We start from the raw sequence: 7,457 nt of genomic DNA, 5'->3' as shown, positions 1-7,457 counted from the left end.
TCAGAAGGGCCTAGTCCACTAATAGCACATGCAGGGTCCTATCAAAGAAATCCTGGCCTGACCTGGGAATGAGCATTCCTAGTGTTGTGGGTCAAATTAGTCACACAATGCCTCTCAAACCTTGGTTGAAGTTAAGACGTAAATGGAGGAGTCTGTGAAACAAAGATTGTTGCCCACCATCCAGTCCTACAGGAATCTAGTTGTGAGCTATTGCAGTCACTGACCTAAATTATACCCTAAAAGGAATTCAGGGTGAAGACCAGAGTGAGGAATTTTGTACTCGGACAATTGACAAAACTGGCGTGCTGCAATTCATGGGGTCGCAAAGAGTCGGACATGACTGAGTGACTGAACTGAACTGAACTGATGCCAGGTATCATTAGGCGTTTTGGGGTGAAAATTTTATGAACCCAGTTTCCTGCATCTTCCCATACTTGGAAAAGCACTAAAACCATTAACTCAGATGTCTATTCCTGAATGAAGAGCAGTAGCCTTCCAGCAAGATGTGTGCTTGACTGTACCCCCTGAATTCTAAAGTCACAGACATACTGGCCTCCCCTCCCCTCACCTCTTCAGAACTGTCCTCAGAGCTCTCTGAGAGGCTGTCTCCCAGGTTATCATCCTCAGGTTGGCTCAAATGAAACTTTCCATTTCTTTCTGAGGCTGACTATTCATGCTTTGTTGACAGATCCAAAAATCCATTCCCCAGCTAAACAGTGAGAGACCCATGGGAAAAGCCTTTGGCTCTAATCATTGGTTCACAAGTTCATTGAGACTTCACAACAGCAATGACACAACGGACAATGAAAGCACACATGAAGAAACAAAGACAAAAGCAACTTCAGGCTACTCAGAGGAGATCCCAGGTGAAAGGGTCAATTGTGCCCTAGGGGGATTGCCCCTGGCACACTGGATTCAGACCCGGACTTCACATTTTAAGGGCAAATTCGCAAGAATGAGTGCCGTCCTGGGAACTATGGTCAGAATGCTGAGGAACTGAAACTGTGACCTGCCAAGAATGATTAAGTGAGTCAGAGAAAAGCCAGACTACCGTGAGGTGGCTTAGGTGATGTTCTGTGAACAATGGACTTTTATCTTCAGTCACTTCAAGGACATGAGGTGCTCCTGTACCCTGTTCATATCACAGGTCACTCGACGCTTGGCAGAGCTTCTGCTCTATGTCCCCTTGGCACTGGAACTCAGACTGATGGATCAGCCTCTGTCATGAGCTGAGCTTCGCTTATAGGAGAGGGAAAGGGGTCATTTAAATTGGCTCTGGAGACTTCCCTGGTAGTCCAGCGGTTAGGATTCTGTGCTTTCACTGCCCAGGGCCCAGGTTCAATCCATCGTTTGGGAACTTATTAGATTCCACAAGAGGCAGGGCACAGCTGAAACAAACACACACACAAGCTGGCTCTCAGAACTTCGACCAAGAAGTGACACCTGCCACTCCCTCTCAGCTTCTATAGATCAGTTAGTTCTCCAACCATGTCTCACTGGCACAAAGCCAAGTATAATCCTCCTGACCAGAGGGAGATTAGACAACAAAAGGAACACTAAAACCACAGAGGATTAGATACATCTTCACACATTTTCAGGCCTGTCATGTTCCAACACAAAGATACTGTATACATGTCTGAAACCAAATAACTTCAGTATAACAATGAATTTTCTAACATTGAGAACTTCCCAATCAGATCCTTTCCTGACAGTGTCACCAGAAGTACCCAAAGTTAAGTTCAGTCATTCAGTCATGTCCAGCTCTTTGCAACCCCATAGACTGCAGCACGCCAGGCTTCCCTGTCCATCACCAACTCCCAGAGCTTGCTCAAATTCATGTCCATCGAGTTGGTGATGCAATCAAACCATCTCATCCTCTGTTGTACCCTTCTCCTCCCACCTTCAATTTTTCCCAGCATCAGGGTCTTTTCCATTGAGTCAGTTCTTCGCATCAGGTGGCCAAACTATTGGAGCTTCAGCATCAGTCCTTCCAATGAATATTCAGGACTGATTTCCTTTAGGATGGACTGGTTGGATCTCCTTGCAGTCCAAGGGACTCTCAAGAGTCTTCTCCAACACCACAATTTAACAGCATCAATTCTTCAGTGCTCAGCTTTCTTTATGGTCGAACTCTCACATCCATACATGATCACTGGAAAAACCATAGCTTTGACTAGATGGACTTTTTTGGCAAAGTAATGTTTCTACTTTTTAATATGCTGGCTAGGTTGGTCATAGCTTTTCTTCCAAGGAGCAAGCGTCTTTTAATTTCATGGCTGCAGTCACCATCTGCAGTGATTTTGGAGCCCCCCAAAATAAAGTCTGTCACTGTTTCCATTATTTCCCCATCTATTTGCCATGAAGTGATAGGACCAGATGCCATGATCTAGTTTTCTGAATGTTGAGTTTTAAGCCAACTTTTTCACTCTCCTGTTTCACTTTCATCAAGAGGCTTTTTAGTTCCTCTTCACTTTCTGCCATAAGGGTGGTGTCATCTGCATATCTGGGGTTATTGATATTTCTCCTGGCAGTCTTTTTTTCCTGGATTTTGTGAATTTATTTGTTAGCTTTTTAAAATATGTAATCTGTTGTGATTTATGTTATAACTAATTATGTCCACATAATTTTGTATTCTCTCTCTCTCTCTCTCTCTTTTTTTTGGCCAGGAGAAGAAAGGATTGATTACTTGCATCAAGTAAGGAGAACACCAGGGGTCTCTCCCCAGGCAGTGTTCTTTCTTAAAGAGCACCCCCCCTCCACGATCGTGTCAACCTCAGTTGCCGCCTCTGCCCCCACGTGGAGAAGTGCAGGGAAAATGCTGAAATAGTCTCAATGTCCCTCTTCCTCATTAGAATCACATCCTCTGCTTTTTCTCCCCTCTGCCTCCCTCCCGAGAAGCCAACACCAGCTGTGTCCATGGAGCTGCATCTCCCAGGCCACTGCCCATCAGGATCCCCACCAAATGCCTGTCAACTCTGCTGAGATGCCACTGGTGTGGCCAAGTTGCAGGCCACTGGGGGTTGTGGGCTAGGCAGAATGGGAAAAAGTGACCTCCAGAGGTTAGGGACCATGGGGGATAGCTGCACACAGAGGGCCTGGGACTGGAACACCCCCCAAAAATCACTGCTGTTGAGCCTGCACCATCGTCCCCACATGGACACCTGCAGAAAGTACCTCGGACATGACACAAAACCAGCCCAGCAGACTCCGAGCACAGAAGCCCAGCTTCCTGTAAAACAAAGTCTTTATGATAAGAACCCACAGCACAAATCATGACAATGGTGCCAACTTCAAAACGGCCCCAGATTTTATGGATAAAAGCAGGAGCTCAAGTGGTCTGTGCCTCTACTGGATTCAGGGGAAGGCAGGGTGACTGTGATTTTCTCTGTGGGACAGTGTGGAAACAAAGAAACATCGACTGATGTGGTGAGTTACTCTGAGCTATGACGAGGGACCCCTGCTTCTCCTTGCTCAAGTTACATCAGGATTGGGGCAAATTAGACCCATGTCGCCTTGGCTTTTACTCACAGATTTTGACCTCCATTTATTTGGAGCGGAAGCATATAGGTTATTGGGAGAAGGACATGGGGACCCACTCCAGGATTCTTGCCTGGAGAATCCCATGGACAGAGGAGCCTGGCAGGCTACAGTCCATGGGGGTCACAAGAGTCAGACACGACTTAGCGACTAAACCACCAAACCACCACCATATGGGTTACAGAAGGTTTAAAATTTGAAGCTGAGATTCTTTTCCTTCTGGGAGCTTTTGGTTCTCTCCCCATGGGTCTAATGCCCTAATGAGCTCAGGAGAAGGTGGAGACAGCCTGAACACAGCAGTCAGTGAGGTGCTGAGTGAAGCCGTAATTCACAACATCTGAAGCTGAAGACACTGGCAAGAGCTAGTTTTCTGCGTGTGTGGGGGTGGGTGGGAAGAGAGAGAAGTGGTATTTGGTCTTGAATTTCCAAAGGGGCAGATGACAGGGGGTGAGGGCAGAGGGCTGGGGCCTGTGTCTCTACCCTGCCCTGCAGGAATGTGGAGAGGGCAGGCCTGCACTGATTGGGGTGGGGGGGGCGGGTCTCAGACAACCATCCACCTGCACCCCCCTCACCTCTCTGTGGAGAACCACAGCTGCTCGGGAGCCAGATGAAGGTGGTATCTCCCAGCAATCTTGATTCCAGCTTGTACTTCATCCAGCCCAGCATTTCTCATGATGTACGCTGCATAGAAGTCAAATAAGCAGGGTGATAATATACAGCCTTGACATACTCCTTTCATGATTTGGAACCAGTCTGTTGTTCCATGTCCAATTCTAACTGTCACTTCCTGACTTGCATACAGGATTTTCAGAAGACAGGTCAGGTGGTCTGGTATTTCCATCTCTTTAAGAATTTTCCACAGTTTGTTGTGATCCACACAAAGGCTTTGGCATAGTAAATAAAGCAGAAGTAGATGGTTTTCTGGAATTTCCTTGCTTTTTTGATGATCCAGCGCATGTTGGCAATTTGGTCTCTGGTTCCTCTGCCTTTTCTAAATCCGGCTTGGACATCTGGAAGTTCTCGGTTCATGTACTGTTGAAGCCTGGCTTGGAGAATTTTGAGCATTACTTTGCTAGCGTGTGAGACGAGTGCAATTGTGCAGTAGTTTGAACATTCTTTGGCATTGCCTTTCTTTGGAATTGGAATGAAAACTGACCTTTTCCAGTCCTGTGGCCACTGCTGAGTTTTCCACATTTGCTGGCATATTGAGTGCAGCACTTTCACAGCATCATCTTTTAGGATTTGAAATAGCTCAACTGGAATTCCATCACCTCCACTAGCTTTGTTCATAATGATGCTTCCTAAGGCCCACTTGACTTCACATTCCAGGATGTCTGGCTCTAGGTGAGTGATCACACCATCGTGGTTATCTGGGTCATTAAGATCTTGTTTTGTATAGTTCTTCTGTGTATTCTTGCCACTTCTTAATATCTTCTGCTTCATTAGGTCCATACCATTTCTGTCCTTTATTGTGTCCATCATTGCATGAAATGTTCCCTTGGTATCTCTAATTTTCTTGAAGAGATCTCCAGTCTTTCCCATTCTATTGTTTTCCTCTGTTTCTTTGCGTTGATCACTGAGGAAGGCTTTCTTATCTCTCCTTGCTATTCTTTAGAACTCTGCATTCAAATGGGTATATCTTTCCTTTTCTCCTTTGCCTTTCACTTATCTTCTTCTTTTCTCAGCTATTTGTAAGGCCTCCTCAAACAACCATTTTGCCTTTTTGTATTTCTTTTTCTTGGGGACGGCCTTGATCACTGCCTCCTGTACAATGTCACGAACCTCTGTCAATAGTTCTTCAGGCACTCTGTCTATCAGATCTAATCCTTGCAAAGCAGGACCTCAAAGCATGACCAGCTGCCACAAAGGCTAGAAAAAGGACTTGGGCCCTGGCAGTAGACTGGACTTAGAGACCCTGGAGATTCCATAGACCTCTGTGAGCAGGTTACACCAAGACGAATGCTCCCCAAGGGAGTGAGAGGAAATTGTTAAAAGGCAGGGACAGAAATGAGATCCATGCAAGCATGATTTCAGCCCATGCTGCTGCTGATAGAACGTGAGGGGTGAGGAAGAGGGGGTGAAAAGGATTAGAAGTTAAATGTCCCAGGTCATGAGCAGAAGCTGATCAGGATGGTTTGGGCCATGTTGACCTGGAGGTGGCAGTGGGACAGCTCTCTGAAGATGTCCCCTAGGAAGGTGGAGTTGTAAGTCTTGAACACATGTCTAGAAATAGAAATCTTGGAGTTATTTGCATAGGGGGTTCCACTGAAAAAAAATGCACAACCTAACAGTTGAGAATGATGTTCTATTCCCTGGACTTTCTGAAGACTTAAGCCAAAAAGACGGCCCCTCACATCACTCTGAGGGACTGCTCTGAAGAGGTAAGGGGACAGCCAGGATACATACGAGTTTTTGCAACAACAACAACAAAATCTTGAACATGAAAAGATGACTGTTAATTGAGGAAAAACAGACATCCCAAGTAAACGAATGTCAAACTTTTCTGTGTATGGGAGGAAGCAACAGTGTGGTCTCTTGGATATGCACCTTAACTCACTAGGGCCAGTATCCTATTTCTCTCCACCTGAATCCCCTCAGTGTGCACAGTCAGGGTGGCTGCCACGGCTGATGGCTTAATGGCTGCAATTTCCTTTGTTTACTGAGAGGACAGGCCACTCTTTTTCCACAAGCTGATACTGACTGCATATGGGCAAGAGCACTGAGGGACACAGGAACATAAGTAACCTGTTCAATCTTTCATTCATTCCACACCTATTTACTGTGTATCAATTATGTGTCCGGTGCAGGAGTAAGCACTGGGGATACTGCAAGGAGTAGGTCGAACACAGATTCTATTTTCACAGAACTTACAGCGTGATAGGGGTAATCAACAATGCACATAAATACATATGAGCATATAATACTACCAATAAATGCTGTGAAGACAAATTCTCAGGGTAAGGGAATAGACTCCTTCATGGATCACAGCCTTGTCATAGCAAAGGGGCTTGCATAACTCAATGAAGCTACAAGTCATGCCATTCATGGTCACCTAAGACAGAAGGGTCATAATGAATAGTTCTGACAAAACATGGTCCACTTAGGGAGGAAATGGCAAACCACTCCATTGATCTTGCCTGGAGAACCCCAGGGATGGTATGAAAAGGCAAAAAGATATGACACCAGAAGATGAGCCTCCCAGGTCGACAGGTGTCCAATATGCTACTGGGGAGGAGTGGAGGGCAATTATTAATAGCTCCAGAAAGAAAGAAGCAGCTGGTGAAAGGGGAAACAATGCTCAGTTGTGGATGTGTCTGATGATGAAAGTAAAGTCTGATGCTGTAATAACAATATCATATAGGAACCTGGAATGTTAGGCCTGTGAATCAAGGCAATTGGACGTGGTCAAACAGGAGTTGACAAGATTGCACATCAATATTTTAGGAATCAGTGAACTGAAATGGACAGGAATGGGCAAATTTAATTCAGATGACCATTATATCTATTACTGTAGGCAATTAGAAGAAATGAAGTAGCCCTCATACTTATCAAGAGTCTGAAATGCAGTATGGGAGTGCAACCTCAAAAATAACAGAATGATCTGAGTTCATTTCCAAGCAAAAGCATTAAACATCACTCAAGTCTATGCCTCAATCAGGGGCTTCCCTCATAGCTCAGTCAGTAAAGCATTTGCCTGCAATGCAGGAAACCTGGGTTTGATCCCTGGGTCAGGAAGATCCCCTGGAGAAGGACATGGCAACCTACTTCAGGATTCTTGCCTGGAGAATCCCATGGGCAGAGGAGCCTGGTAGGCTACAGTCCATGGGGTCGCAAGAGTTGGACACGACTTAGTGACTAAACTACCATGACCACCACGCCTCAATCACTGATACTGAAGAAACTGAAGTTGACCGGTTCTA

Source organism: Ovis canadensis, chromosome X (assembly GCF_042477335.2).
Source record: "Ovis canadensis isolate MfBH-ARS-UI-01 breed Bighorn chromosome X, ARS-UI_OviCan_v2, whole genome shotgun sequence".
Taxonomy (NCBI): domain Eukaryota; kingdom Metazoa; phylum Chordata; class Mammalia; order Artiodactyla; family Bovidae; genus Ovis; species Ovis canadensis.
Note: the sequence above shows the minus strand (reverse complement) of the source record.